This window comes from Elephantulus edwardii, unplaced genomic scaffold (assembly GCF_000299155.1).
Source record: "Elephantulus edwardii isolate Elephantulus edwardi_28Jun2011 unplaced genomic scaffold, EleEdw1.0 scaffold00170, whole genome shotgun sequence".
Taxonomy (NCBI): domain Eukaryota; kingdom Metazoa; phylum Chordata; class Mammalia; order Macroscelidea; family Macroscelididae; genus Elephantulus; species Elephantulus edwardii.
The window spans coordinates 42807-59507 of record NW_006399920.1 but is presented as its reverse complement, the minus strand read 5'-3'; positions in this window follow the sequence as shown (position 1 = coordinate 59507).

Sequence of the window (16701 nt, the reverse complement as noted above, 5' to 3'; positions counted from 1 at the left end):
GTATTTGCTAATTTCATTATGGTACTTTAGTTTTACTCTTCCAAATCTTCTATCTAGTTATTTTAAATAATTATTTTCTACCTTTTGAAAGACTCTTTTCTGACATTCATTTTTATGTTTTGAGTTTTTACTTCCTTCATGTGTGACAGGCTCATTGTCATTCTATAAATCATCTGATTTTTAGTTATTAGTACTTGATATATCAAATTCATTCTTTTTCATAGTTTTAAGGTTTATTAAGGAGCATTAGAGTATAATTCAAGTAGGAAACAATCAGGATATAACTATTCAGTCAGTTCAGCTTTTCAGACATGCTTGTAGGCACTCTGGCATTGAGCCTCATAGCTCCTGGCCAGTATTCCATAGCTCTCTTAGTCTTTCCAATTATGGTATCTCCTTCTATCCCTGTGGTAAACCTAGGTTAAGTCCACTGGTTCTAATTTCATGGAGTAGCAGTTCCAGTTTAACTGTCTTACAATGCCTCTCTCTTGATTGCCTCTACTGCTATTACTATAGCGGCTACTGCTGGCCATAGTCTCAGTCTGACTTCTGTAGGAATCTCTGGCTTCAGTGGACATGCTACAGTCTCTGATTCTACTTTCTTGTTGATACCAAGGGTCTCCCCTAATTTGTTCCTCAGATAGTCTCTGTATTCAGGTAGGATGTAGTCAAGGTCATATTATGGTTGTCTTACATTTGATTTATTTTACTTCAAATTCAATTTAAACTTACATATAAGCAAGTGATAGTCTGTTCTGAATTAAACCTTGGTAGCCTTGTTCTGATTGGTGATACTGAGCTTATCCGTCATCTCTTTCTACAAATATGGTTGGCTTGATTTCTGTATATACCACTTGATGAGATCATTGAACACTGTTATTCCCAGCATAATGGACAATATGTTGTATCATTTAAAATGACCAATACTAGCCTATTTTAGAGATAAATGGCCAATGCATAAAGCATCATTACCAATACTTCTTTACACTTCCTATATTTTCCATGTTCATACTTTGTGCATTCAACATTCTGATTATTAATAGATATTTGTATCTATTCTCCTTTTGAATCATACAAAACCAGTAAATTATGGTTCTTTACATCATCCAGCTCATAAACTACATGTAAAAGTGCCCAGTTGTGTTTCAAGGATAAACCAGCCATGGAGAGGGATGTGATGCTTGGGAGGGTGGAGGGACAGTGCAAGATAGGAAGACCCTCAATGAGATGGAGTGACTCAATGACTAGGGTAGAGGGGGTAGGTGTCTTAGATATAATGTTGGTTCAAGATAGAGAAGGGTTCAGGGCTGTTTTACACAGGATCACTATGACTCGTAAGCAATTCGACAGCACATAACAATGACAAGAAAGACATATATCTTGTCATATTTTTGTTATGGCATCATCAGATAACAGGCTTCCTCTCCTACTCCCTACATCAAATATGATTTTCCAGAATAAGTATCATTATTATTTCCAAAAGCCTAGAGTCTATTTAAAGTGATAGTAACTTTTTTCCAAACAAAATAAATAACTCAGATCTATGTAACAGTGAATATCTAGATCTTTGCTGTGGTGACAGATTATTTGTAGATTTTCTTTAAGATATGAGAACCTACAGGTCAACATATCAAATTGCAGTTAAAATTTGGGAATGAATATACCATCTGTATGTGACTGCATAAATGGAAGTGTTCTCTTTTTGCTGTCTACTCAAATGAATATTCAAAGAAGATATTATTTCACTGACTTGTCTTGAATTGCACGTCTGTTCTTTAGGTGAAAAGAATGAACACCCAAATGATACTATGGTTAATGGGGAAAGATCACGTTCTTGAGAATGCAGGAATGCTATTAAGAAAGGGACATAGATGTTGTGCAGCCAAATACTCACACATCCAAAGCTAATATATAATGAAATCATCTTAAAATATTACTTGGAGTCTTAGGAATTTGTTCTCAAGTGCTTTAGGGAAGTGAATAAAATGTATAATGTTCTTTTATGGTTTTGGTGTGATAGCACTGAGAATTTTACTTAGTTTGTGGCAATGCTGATGATTTAAAATGAAACAATAATCAAGGATAATAAATGCTGTTCAAGACAGCTATTTTCATTTTAATGAAATTATGAAAAATATTATCCTTTCAAGATAATCAAAGAATAATTATTATAGATTGTATAAACATTTATACTGATAATGTCAATGAGATATAATAAGCATTCAAAACTCTAAAACCCCACTCAGTAAAAACCTGGTAGACAATTTATCTGAAGTAATATACAATGAAGGAAGCAAATTCCATAAAAATTACTCTTAAAATGGCATTTTCACATAAGAGAGAAAATAGAAGTAGAGAGTGATTTAAGGGTGCCTTCCTTAGGAAGTCTTTTTAATATTACTTGAGAGTCCTGTAAAAGAGTTTGCATGTATCCATGTGTATATATTCTTTGGATTCAAGGGTTGTTTAAAACATTACTTCCACTCAGAATCCTCATTTCTCAGTCAGATTATTTTTATGTGAAGTGTCAGGAATAAGAAAATTCTTGGAGTGCACACTAGGGTGATAAGTATGTTTCTGTGTTTCTAAGCAATTTTCTACCACATAATTTTAAAACACAGTATGTGCTGGGTTGATAACAGACATTAGATCTTGGGAATTTTGTTTTATTTTTCATATTACAACATATATCAATCCCAAAGTTCATTGTTGCAGTCACTATGTCAGTTCCTCTCCTTGAGGTTTTATGTTTGTTTCTTTGTTTCTTTGTTTGTTGTGATTTTTGTTTATTTGTTTATTTCTCTTTTTCTCCCCTACTCTGACTTTCTACCTTTCCCTTTTCCAGGGACTGGTGTTTAATGACAACGTGCCCAAAGAATGTACAATGAACTCTCACCATTCTTTCCTACAAACAGCACTCTGATTGTTTTTGTCTAACACAGATTTGTTTGTTCTTTGCTTGCTGAGGGTATGGGTCATCAAGAAGGAACAGACACATAGTTGCTTCTCCAGTAAGTTTTCAGACAGTAAATCACACTGGAGGAGATTGTCAGTCTTTCTCCCTTGAAACTTTTAAATATTTGTCTTTGGCTTGGTAGCACAATTTCTTAACACTTGGTATTTCCAATATATCAAATGCACCATAGTATATTTAATATTCTTTGCCAGCATCAGAATAAAACCAGAACAATTCTTTAGTCTTGTACATTGTCCAGCTTTCAGAGCAAATGAAAATACAATAGCTTGATTCAGGTGTACAGCAACAATGGAAATATAATGACTTGCTTTTGGTGTACAACAAATTAGGGAGTTACCTATTTCTATAATAATGGTCTTATACAGTATTTGTCCTTGTGGGATTGAGTTAGTTCACTTAACATAATGCTTTTCAGACCCTTCCAAGTTAGATAGTAATTTTCAAAGTCCTTGATCCTGCATATTTTATTTAGTAAAACGTGCATGAAGGAATGAGAAGATAGTCATAGGGTTACACAATTTGATAGATGTAGGGATAGGTAAAGGAAATGAAAATATCTGGTGTGAGAAATAATATATATGAACTTTGTAAGTAAAGCAGTATGAAATAAAAATTTTATTGACAAAACAACTTATGAAAACATCCTCAGTGTTCCTTAACAGATGAAAAAACAACTACAGTACATATGAAGGAGTATCTTTGCAGTATTAAAACATAATGAAGAATTCATGAAAAAAAATTCATGACATGAATGAATGTGAAGTATGATATGTTGAAATAACACAGACACAAAAGAATAAATATTGTATGAGTTCACTATTTTTTTTAAAAGTGTATGAACATCACAAAACATTTTTTGAGATTTATCAGGAATAGGAATGGCAGGAAAGAAAATTAAAATTAGTGATTAGTTAATGGACACATGTAGCTGTTATGTGTCATCAAATTGACTAAAATTCACAGACAACATATGAGCAATAGCTCTGATCCTTGCAATGTCCTGATTCAACCTCACTATCTCTGACACGCCAGGCCCATTGCCACAGTGACTGTATCATTCTGTCTCATCCATGGTCTTCCTCTCTTGTGCTGGCTCTCTGTCCTTCCAACCATGATATTCCTCTCCAAGGACTGACCCCTTCTGTCAACATTCCCAAAGTATGTGAGAAGGAGTTAAAATTTTTGCCTTCAAGGAGCAATTTGGTTTTACTGTCTCCAATACAGACCTGTTTGTTCTCTTGGCAGTCCATTCTATGTTCGTAAATAGCCAAACTCAAAACCTAGTACTGTCAAGTTCTTCATGATTCACAGGGGCTTTGAGGCTATACATTTTTATAGGAGAGGACTTCCTCTGTCAGAAAAGTTTATGGATTCAAACTGAAAACGTTTGGTTAACATTGTTGTTGGTGTTATGTGCTAGCCAGTTGGAACTGATTCATAGCTGACCCTCAAGCTGGTTTTCAGAGTCTGCAAATCACACAGGAGGAGATTGCCTATCCTTCTCCCATGAAAAACCTGGTAGATTTGAACTCTTTTCCTTTGGAATGACACACAATTCCTTAATCACTAGGTCACTAGAGTATAATTTGGTTGGTAGCTTAATAACTTTCACATTACACCAACAAGGCTTTTAATAGACACATAATAAAACAACAAAAAAAAAATCAACCCAATATGGTGTAGGTGCTGGGTGAAATATACCTAAGGGTGCAATGATTAAGCACTTGACTCCTAACTAAAAGGGTCAGTGGTTCAAATCTACCAGCTTCCCATTAGAAAGATGTGGCAGTCTGCTTCCATATGGATTATATTCTTGGAAACACTGTAGGGAAGTTATGCTCTATCCTATGCAATCAATAGTTGTTTATAATGTCAGTTATTGAAAATATCCCCCCAAATTCCCTTTAGTTCAAAGACACTAAATTATTCCCTCCAAAAGTCTCCCTTTTTTACCTAGGTGTTGGAGAATTTTAGGTTAATGAAAATCTTTGAGTACGACTAGGGAAATTTTCCTATGTCAAAGAGATCCAATTCATAAAAAGTTACCTCTATCCTTGGAGGACCTACATCTGTATGTCAATGGATACAGTAAAGATATCAAAAGTATAGTTATCTGGCCTCAGTGAGGGACAAGTCTGAAAAATCATTCCTTTGAGACCTGTGTTTTGTTCTTTCTGCTTGTACTCCATTTACTCCATTGCATTACAACTCTTCTAAATGTCCAAGCCTGCTATCTTCCCAAAGGCTTATCTATCTATAAGCATTCTATACAGACATCAAAGAGTCTGTATCCCAGAAAGCAAATCTGAGACAGTGAGCTCCCATAAGTTGATCCTCAAGATATGCATTAGATAGTAATTTTTCACAAAAGAATGATACATGATTATATTCTGAACACAACTGATTTGTGTTTTATCTGATCATAAAAATCATGTAAAGAACTTGTTAATATGCATCTCTCTGTCCCTGATGACTCATATTTTATGTTTAATATGAGGCCTGGGAATTTGAGGCTTAAACTCTGGGAGGTTCTGATTTAATATGTCTGGGATGGGTATTTTGTTTGTTGCTTTCACTTTTTAATATAGGCTATTTCATATATACATAGTTATAGTTATTATAAACTCCTCTGAACTCATCATCACTCACATTGAACAAGCATCGGTTCACAGGTTTCATTGATTCTGCAATATCCACTTTCATCTCCCTCCAGAAATTACATGGCATCTTACATAGCATCACTTTAACATATTTGAATGAGTTGCGTTTTTATCTGTAAATCACTGGAATTGTTTTCCTAAGCTGTAACTTCAAAGCCATTAACAACAATTTGAAAATTTGAAATTAATATGTGTGATTTTGGTAGAATACAAACCACATGAAAGTCATTCCAATGATTCAGGAATAGTACTGTTGTTATGTGCTGCCTAGTGAACAACGCCTCATAGTGACCCTATGTACAATAGCTCTAAACACTGCTCTAACCTGAGCCAATCTCACTGTCTCTGATACACCTACCCTCATTATCTCAGTTACTATGTGAATCCATCTTATCCAGAGTCATCTTCTCCTCTGCTATCCCTCCACCCTTTCAAGCATGATGTCCTTCTCCAAGGACTAGTTGCTCCTGATAACATGTCCAAAGTATATGAGACAGAATTTCAAAATCCTTGCCTCTAAGGAACAGCTTGGTTTCACTCTCTCCAAGACAGATTTGTTTGTTCTTTTGGCAGTCCACAGTATGTTCAATTTTCTTCTCCAGCACCAAAATTCGAAGGCATGTTTGGTCATTGTCCAGCTCTCTGATGCATAACAAGTAATTGTAAAGGCCATGGCCTAGATCTTAATCTCTAGATAGACATCACTGCACTATGGAAAGGTTTTCCTAATGTAATTCTTCTTTTGATTTCTTGACTGCTGTTGCCAAGAGTGTTTATTGTGGACCCAAGCAAGCTGAAGCTGTTAATAATCTCAATCTCTTTTCCATGTATCATGATGCTGTCAGTTGGCCCAGGCTTGAGGATCTTTTTTTCTTGATATTGAGTTTCAATCCATATTGAAGACAATGTCCTTGACCTTCTCCAGTAATTGCTTGAGGTCCTTCTTAGTTTCAGCAAGCAAGATTATCTTATCAGCATAACATGGGTTTTTTATGAGTCTTCCTCCAATTCTGATGCCACATCCCTCCTCAATTATTAGTTCTGCCTCCCAAATGATCTGTTTCACATATAGATTGAAAAGGTAAGGAGACAGAATGCATCCCTGACACTCCTTTCCTGATTTTGAACCATGCAGTGTTTCCTTGCTCTTTTTGGGAACTGCTTCCTGTCTAAGTTTCACATGAACACAAGCAAGTCTTCTGAGATTCCCATTCCCATTCTCCTTAAGGTCAGAAACAATTTGCTGTAATCCACACAGTCAAATGTCTTTGCATTATCAATGAAACACAGTACTCTGTGTTTGATACTCTGCTTTCTGCCAAGATCCATCTGGCATTGGTGATAATGTCTCTAGTACCACGACCTCTTCTCAACTCAGCTTGTATGTCTGGTAGTTCTCTGTTGATGCACTGTTCCAGTCGTTTTTGGATAATCTTCAGCAGGATTTTGCTTGTATGCTCACCATACATATAAACAAATATGGAGAAAGGTCATAGCCCTTACATACATCTGTCTTGATTTTAAATCATTCGGTTTTCTCTTCTCTGTTCTGACAACAGGTTTTTGGTCTATATACAGATTTCACATAAGCATAATTAAGTTTTCTGGAATTCCCATCCTTCTCAATTTTAGTCATAGAATATTTTATGATCCACAAAGCCAAATGCCTTTGCATAGTCAATAAAGCACAGATCGGCATTCCTTTGGTATACTCTGCATTCAGCCGGGATTTATCTGACATCAAGGCTGCTTTCTTGGTGCCATGGCCTCTTCTAAACCCAGCTGAAACTCTTGTAGTTCTCTAGCTGTTTGTAGATGATCTATAGCAGTATTTTGCTTGCAATATTTGCATGTGATATTAATGATATTGTTTACTAATTCTCACATCCTCATGGATCACTTTTCTTAGAAATGGGAACAAACTTGGAATTCTTCCAGTTGGTTAGACAGGTAGCCATCTTCCAAATTTCTTGGCACAGAATGTTAAGCATATCCAGGGCTGCATCTGTTAGTTGAAACATGTCAATTGGTATCTCATCAATTCCTAGGACCTTATTATTTGCCAGTCCTTCAATGCTGCTTGACCTTCTTCACTCATTACCATTGACTTTTTATTATGTTCTTCTTCCTGAAATTTCTATGTTGAGCAGTTCTCCTCCTGAAGTCCTCCACAGGGAGGAGCTAGCACCACCAGGCCAGTCCTGTGCCCCTCTGCTGCTCCTACAGGACTTTCCAGCCTCTCATTCTGAAGGCCCTAGAGAGAGAAACCAGCACCAGCATGCCTTATCCTGGGCCCTGACTGTCTTTTCTGCTAGAGTTAGCCTTCTCTGGCCAGAAAGCCTCACAGGAATGGGGCCATGAGGTATGGTGGCGATTCTTTATGATGTGCCCTCTTAGGCAGGGTCAGAGAGGGCTTAAAGCATCTGATCATTATTATTAGGTGTCATCAAGTCAACTAAGACTCATAGTAACACCATAAAAAAACAGATCTGAATCCTGTCCTATGATGTGCCGTCCTAATAATCTTTGGCACATTCAAACACATGGCATCCTTCTTTATGTCAGTCCGTCTGGTTGAGGATCTTAACTCTTTTGCTGACCCTCCACCTTTCAACCATGATGTCCCTTTCCAATAGCCTCTTCCAGCAACATGCCAAAAGTATGTGAGATGAAACTTTGTTATTTTTACCTCCAAGAAGCAATATAGCTGCACCGTCTCCAAGATATATCTGTTTGTTCTTTCAGCAGTTCAAGGGATAATCAGTACTTTTCTCCATCATCATAGTTCAAAGGTTTCAATAGGCTACATAGACAAATGGAGAAAAGATAGAAACTGTCAATTTCATATTTCTTGGATCCACAGTCAATACCCTTGGTACCAGTAGTAAGGATATCAGTGGGGAAATGCGCTCTCAGGGACCTCTCCAAATTATTGAGGAACAGTGATGTCAGTTTAAGAACTAAGTTGTGCCTGATTCAGGCCGTGATCTTATAAAAAACTTGCTGTGCATCTGAGAGCTGAACAATGAATAAGGATGACAGAAGGGTCTAATAGTTGTCTGCAAATATATGAAATTGTGTGCAGGCATAGACAAGAGTTACATTTAATTATAGAGTGTCTTCATTCTAAATTATTTAATAATCTTCCCCCCCCTTTTTATAGACAGTAGTACTATAATTACCCTTCCAGATATAGAGTTTTCCTGGCACCAACCAGGAAATATGTTACTAAGTAAATATGGTTTTAAAATGCTGTACTTGAGTTTATTATACTATAAAACTAAAGACCAAATTTTTAGCAAAGAACTATGCTCCTACTGTGCATCCTGAACATACTTGATAGTAACATGGGCAGTTATTGATTACATGAAATTTATCCTTAAAAATATTACAAAGAAGGAGAGCTCTGGTGGCCTAGTGGCAAGGAGCTGCAACTACAATCCCAGAGGCAAATGGTTCGAATCCACCAGATGCTCTGCCGGGGAAGGAGGGACAATCTCCTCCTGTACCAGTCAGATCTGATTTGATGGTACACGCACACAAAAATAATAAAAAATAAAAAAATATTACAAAGATGATTTGGCTTTAAAATTTTACTTCAAATTTTGGGGAAAGAGTATTAATAAGATCAATGTTTATTTTTTAATATAATTACACTTTACCCAAATTGAAGAGCATACTTACACTTTTGCTTTCAAATACCTATTATTCGTAATTCCATGTTGTGGTTGTAGTTATGTGCTATCAAGTTGGAACTAACTCGTAGTTAACCATCCAGTGGGCTTTGAGAGTAAATAACACAGGCATTAAATACCTATCTTTCTCCTCTGAAGCAACTGATGGATTTAAACAGTTTGCCTGTGTTCGACAGTGCAATTCATTACCACAAGAGCCAAGAGGTTCCTTTATTCAAAGTTGTTGTTATTGTTGTTGTTGTTGTTGTTGTTATTGTGTACCATTGAGTCAGAAACAATCCACTGCTGACCCTCAGGCAGGTTTTCAATTAGTTGTGTGGAAGGTGACTGTACAGTTCTTGATTGTGCATTTTTTAAAGTGTTTACATTTTTTTTGCACTGTAAAAAAATATGAAAGTAGATGTTCCTACGTATGTAAAAAGGTAACAACTCGTTGCTCAATCACCAAATTGGAAGGAGTTTAAGCAGACTAAGAAATTATTTACCTAATTGAAGAAAAACCTGTGTTCCTTAATCTAATTAGTCCCAGGTCAAGTTATGGGATGCATTATTGTTATTTGCCGTCAACTGTGACTCAGGTTGTAGTAACAATTTAAAAATATTTAATGAGATTTTCAGCTATTAAAAATATGTGAGCCAATAGTCTTCACCTTAAAATAGGCTACCTTTCTTTTTATTCTATCTTTAGTAGTTCTTTTGTAAGTTGAGTATATATATATATGTTTTTGTCATGCTAATTGACTTTCCAATATCTTTATAAATTTGATCTTTGTTTTGACATTTAGAAATAATACTAATAAATTTAGAGATCCAGTTTAGTACATTTTCAAAATTTATATCCTTTCACTTATCCAGGTCTCTTTTTGTTTGTTGTAGTAATGTTTTGTCATTTTCTTTGAATAGATCCTTTGTGCTTCTGGTTAAATTTACTCTCAAGTATTTAATCTTGTGATTAGCTATTGTGAATGGTATTTTTCTTAACTCTGGCTCTGTATTCTCTTTGTTACTGTAGAGAAATCCAACTGATTTTTGTATGTTGACCTTGTATCCTGATACTTTGCTGAATTGGTCTACTGTGTCCAATAGTTTTCTTGCTGAGTCATTAGGGTTTTCTAAGTATACTATCATATCATCTGCATAGAGAGATAATTTTACCTCCTCTTTGACAATTTGGATACCTTTTATTCCCTTCTCTTGTGTTATTGCTATCGCTAAGACTTCCAAACCAATACTGAATAAGAGAGGTGATAGTGCACATCCTTGCCTAGTTCCTGTTTTAAACGGAATGCCTTTTAATCTCCCTCCATTGAGAACAATGTGGGCTCTTGGGTTTACATAAATACTTTTTACTATGTTGAAGAAATTCCCCTCTAATCCTATTTTGTTGAATCAGGAACAGGTGTTGGATTTTGTCAAATGCCTTTTCTGCATCAATTGGTAGGATCATGTGGTTCTTGTTCTTTGTTAATGTGATAAATTACATTAATTGTCGAACCAAACTTAATGCTGTTGATTTAGACTGATAATGAACTAATGGGACAGAGTAAAACCGTTCCATTGGGCTTCCAAAGCTGTAATTTTACAGTATCAAATAGCCATTTCTTTTTCAGATACAGAGAAATGTGGAGTAGAACCATTGAACTTTTCTGTTAGAAACTAAGTGCTGATCCTTTTAGTGCATATCTATGTCAAAATACAAATCTTTGATAAAAAGTCTAAGAGAAAATCCTATGAGAAACAAAACTTGAATAGTATTGGAATTTTGTAAGGTGACTTAATAACTCGAATAGTAAAAGGTTCTGGATCATTTGGTTATCCCTAGGAATAAGGATAATTATTTCTGTATGAATATTAGTGAAAGTTATTCATATTATCCCTTTGGGTGTTGTTTTGGTTTGGGGTGTTTTTTTTTTCTTCTTCTTTATTTCTCAGTAATTTCTCATTGTTACCCTAATTTACCTATTGACTTTAGAAAAGTGATCTGCTTTTGGTTACGTGGTTTCAAGTGACAGAATCCCCTGATTCAATGGGATAAAAACTTCAGCCAATCCTTTATCTGTAAATCATAAAATTAAATGTGTATGAGTGATTATCTAAGAACAGATGTATTAACAAATCACATGTTTACTTCAACTGTATGACGCTAAGTATGAGATACTAAAAAAAAGTGGTTTTAAGTGAAGTTCTGAATAACGCTAATATGCTTTAAGTTAAGACCACTTGTATTTTAAAGAGTTTTGGGTGTTTTTTTTCAATTGGCATGTGTATAATTATTAATACACATTGTGTTTATTATCTATGTTTTATTGTGTGTTTCACACTTTAATTGACATTATGTTTCACACAATCATTCCCATACATTGTGTTTTATAAAAATCTCCATTATATTTTAAAAAAGACATGTTTGTAAAAGTTAATTTAAATTTGGAGTTTGTATGAAGAGTTATACTTTGTGCCTTTTGTATTTCAACTATTAATAGATGCTTGCAGCTCTTTCTCCAGATTTTTAGTCTTGCTACTTAAGCAGATAAAGGTCCTTTATTGGGTGAATTCGTTCCAACCACATCATTACCATAACTCTAAGCTTTAGGTTTTATACAGTGACATTGTGAGTGTCGTGTCAACCTGAGAGGCTCATCTTTCAGCACCATATCCAACCATGTGCTTTTGTTATCTATTGGACTTTTAATGGCTTACTATTTCATAGGTGAATAGCGAGTCCTGCTTCTTAATTTATTTTAATATGGAAGTGGTACTGAAACATGCTCACCTTGGGTGATCCTTCTGATATTTGACATATTGGTAACATAGCAATCAGCAACACAGCAAGATGCAAACTAGTACAGTATGCAAACTGACTAACTAGCGGGGGTACCAGGTACGAATCAGGGAAAATTAGAAGTTTTCAGATATGATATGAACTGCATAAATATTAACATTCTAGAGTGAGTGAGTCAAGATGAACTGAAACTGGCTATTTTTAATTAGACAGTGATGTGTTCTACTGTATTAGAAATGACAAATTCAAGCAGAATGGTACAGCATACATCATCAAATAGAGCATTTGAAGACATATCCTAGAGTCCAGTCCAATGCTGCAATAGAATACTGTCCAGATGTACAAGGAGGACTTGCTAATACAACTGCAATTCAAATATACATATCAACTACTAAAAATAGAAGATTTCTAGTAAATGCTGCAGTCGGAAATAGAATGAACATGCAATCAAACTGTGTTAATAATAATAATAATAATAGGAGACTGGAATACAAAAGTTGGAAAGAAAAAATGACAGTTGGGAAAATATGACCAATGACAAAAGTAAAGTTGGAGACTGATAAACAAAATTTTGTACAATCAATAATTTATTCATAATAAATATTTTTAAAATGTGAACAGTGATTATGGAAGTGGACTACACTTGGTGGACTCCACAGGATTCTGATTGACTACCTCTGTGGGAAGAGACATTGAAAAAGCTCAATCATAGCAGTAAAAAAAAAGTCAGATGTTTACATGCAATTTATTGATTATGCAAAGACATAACTGTGTGAGAAGAATGGGAATCCCAGAAAATTGGATTGTGACCATGCAAATCCTAAGCAAAGACGAGCAACATTTGTACAAATTGAACAAGAAGACCCTGTGTGATTTAAACTCAGAAAAGGCTTGCTTCATGTTAAATCCTTTTTCTTTATTGAGCAAATCATTCCAGAAACTGAACTATATGAAAATGAACCTGGTATCAGGATTGGGAGAAGACTCATAAACTACTTGAATTAGAGAAGAAAGACATAATTTCTTGCAGAAAATGTAGAAAATTTGAAGTACAAACTACAGATGATCAGAGACTAAATTCTTGCATATGAGTTAAATCTCAACATTAATAAAACAAAACCCCTCACTACCAGGCCAATAGGCAACATATGGTAGACGAAGTAAAGATTGAAGTTGTCAATAATTTTATTTTTCTTGGATCCACATTCACTCCCGTGATAGTAGAAGTGAAGATATAAAGATATGTTGCTTTGCCAAGGACTTCCCAAAGTACCTAAAAGCAATAATATCAGTTTAATAACAAAAGTGCATCCAATCCAGCCATGACATGTTTAACTTAACAGTATGCAACAACATATCTGAAAGTTAAATAATGAATAAACATCACTGAAAAAGAATTAATGTCTTTGAATTTTGTTGATGAAGAGTTCTGAATATCTTATGATTTGCCTAAAGAACTGTCTTGGAAAAAGTGCAACCAGGGTGCTCCTTAGAGGTATGTTGTTCTTGTTATGTGCCGTTGAGTCACTTGAGACTCATAGCTACCCTATGTACAAAATCCCTGAAACTTGATCTATTTTGTGCCAACTTTACTGTCTCTGACACATCTACCCTCATTACCATAGTCACTGAATCAGTCCATTTCATCGATGGTCTTCCTCTCTTTCTCTGTCCTTCCCCCTACCAACCATGACATCCCTCTCCAAGAACTTATCTCTCCTTGCAACATACTCAAAGTATGTCAGACAAAGCTTCAGAATCCTTGCCTCCAAGGAGCAGTCTCCTTCTCCAGCATGAACCTGTTTGTTCTCCTAGCAATCCATGGTATAGTCAATGCTCTTTTCCAGCACCACAGCTCAAAGACATCAATTCTCTTTCTATCATCTCTAGTCACTGTCCAGCTCTCTGACATATAACAAGCAATTGCAAAGAGTATGGTTTCAATCAGGTGCACCTTAGTCTCTAGACTGAAGTCATTGTTCTTCAGTACTCTGGAGAGGTCCCTGACAGCTGACTTACCCAATGCAATTCATCTTTTGATTTCCTGGCTTCCGGTACTAAAAGTGTTGATTGTGGAGCCAAGCAAACTAAAACTGTTAACAATCTCCATCTCTTCACCAGAGCCATGGAGAATGAAATTTAGCCTCACACAACTTGAATATGTTATCAAGGCCAGGGAAGGGGCAAGACATAGTACTGAGAAAAATGGAAGATAGGGAAAGTGAGCATGATCCTTAAAGAGATGGGTTGGCTCGGGGACTTGCAACAATAGCTTCAAGCATGTTTGAGATTGTGAGAATGATAAAGGATAGATTATTTCGGATCTGTGTTGATAGAGTCTCTATGAGTAGTAGTGAGCTTGATGGTGACTAACAACAACAACAACAACATCGTAAAGGTTATTTACTAAAATAATGTGATTTCATTGATGAAACATTTTCTTTACTTATCATGATTACTTTCATATATATCATGTCTGAAGAATGTCTATTGTTTTATAAACAGACATAGCATAACTCAAGATACAAGGAAATAATACTTCTTCTAGCTGGAGCTTGCTAAAAAAAGAAATAGGCCATGATGCCTTAATGTAGGGAGGAAAGAGGGAAACAGAGTTGAAGAGTTTAGCAATGACAAACACAGTAAACTGAAAACAAAAAATGGGAGGAAAGACCATTTACATACATAAAGGTAATATATTTCCACTCAGAGGAAAATTTCTAAACACAGTGTGTTGGTGGCTGAAGAGCAAGAAGTGAAAAGGAATAAAATATTTTACAGAAATACTCAATTTAAATACTTTGTAATGAAAGATATAACAAATCTAGTGTTAAAAAGTGAGAGGGAGAATGATGGGCAAACTTCTCCCATGCAATTAACTGCTTCTGAAAACATGCTGGAAGATCAGCTATGAGTTGGTTCCAAGTTAGCAGTAGAGAATAACAACAATGGTGTCAGAAATCAGGTATTCAGACCTGTGTATTAGGATTGGAGGAGGACATGGGAGGTGAAAAATTTATATATATCTTTTCATATAGAAATACCTGGTTGCAGTTAATAAAAATTAATAGTTTTTTTGCATCCCACTAACCTAGTGTTAGTGCTGTTGTTAGGTGTCATCAAATACAACTCACAGTGACCCTACGAACAACAAGTCTGAACCCTGTCCTCTCCTGTGTCATATTCACACTTCCTGACACACTAGAGCCTGTTGCAGCAGTTACTGGTCGAGGATCTTCCTTTTCTTTGCTGACACTGTACCTTCTGAGCATCATGGCCCTCTCCCAGGAACAGGATAGCAACATGCCCAAAGTATGTCACTTGAACCCTCATCATCCTTGCTTTCAAAGACCATTCCAGCTTCACCATCTCCAAAAGACATATATTTGTTCTTTGGACCATCCATGGAATTTTCAGTGCTCTTCTTCAACACCACAGGTCAAATGCATCAGTTCTTCTTCTGTCATCCTTACTCATTGTCCAACTCTCAGATGCATAGCAAATGTTTGGAAAGACCATGACTTGAATCAGATGCTCTTTAGTTCTCAAACTGACATCATTACTCCATAATAATTTGGAGATGTTCCCTAAATACAGATTTTTCCCAGTGCAATGTATCTCTTAATTTCCTGACTACTGGTACCAAGGGTGTTAATTGTAGATCCAAGTAAGGTGGAGTTATTGGTAGTTTCAATCTCTCCTGCATCCATCATGATGTTGCCTGTGAGTCTAGTGGTAAGAATCTTTGTTTTTTTGACATTGAGATGCAACCCATACTGAAGGCTGCATTCCTTGATCTTCTGCAGCAAGTGCTTTAAATCTTTCTCACTTTCAGCAAGCAAACACAACCTGCTGTAGAAGTGAGGAAGCACTAGAATCTTTATATGCTTAAAAAGATATAGTATACTCCTTATAAAACCCAAAAGACCGTTGCTCCTGAGTTTATTCTGACTACAGCAATCCTACTTGATACAATAGAAATTAAAGGGTTTCTAAGTTTACACATATTTGCAGGGACAGCCTGCCTCATTTTTTTCCCTGTGAAATGCCTGGTGAGTTCAAACCACAGACCTTTCAATTAGTAGCCCAATACTTAATCCACAGCACCACAACCAGACCTCCTTTATATCCATGACTATTTTTCTCTCTCAACTTTGTATTACTGTGGGCGTATTTTGTACTGTAATGCAACCAACCCATAACTGCCCCGCCAGTGTGTTTTCACAGAGGCAGTAAATCACAGGAAAGGAAAATGACCATGATTCCTTCACAGAGCAGCTGCTGGATTTGAACTGTGTATCTCTGAGTTGACAATGAAACTCCTTACCACTAAACCAGAAGACCACTTTCTTTCTCTGAATAAAGAATATTTATTCATCCCTCAAATGCCAAAATGTTTAGAAAAAAATCATATCTCAGGATTACATGGAATCTTTTGGGGCTTGTAAGTGACTTAAATTTATTATTGTGAATTAGCTGTGATAACTAATACCATTCTTTATCATAATTAAACGAGAAGTAAAGGGAAGCTTGAACACATTTTCTGCACAGCTAAACAATAGTTGATGTGATGACTTTGTGGCAACAGTG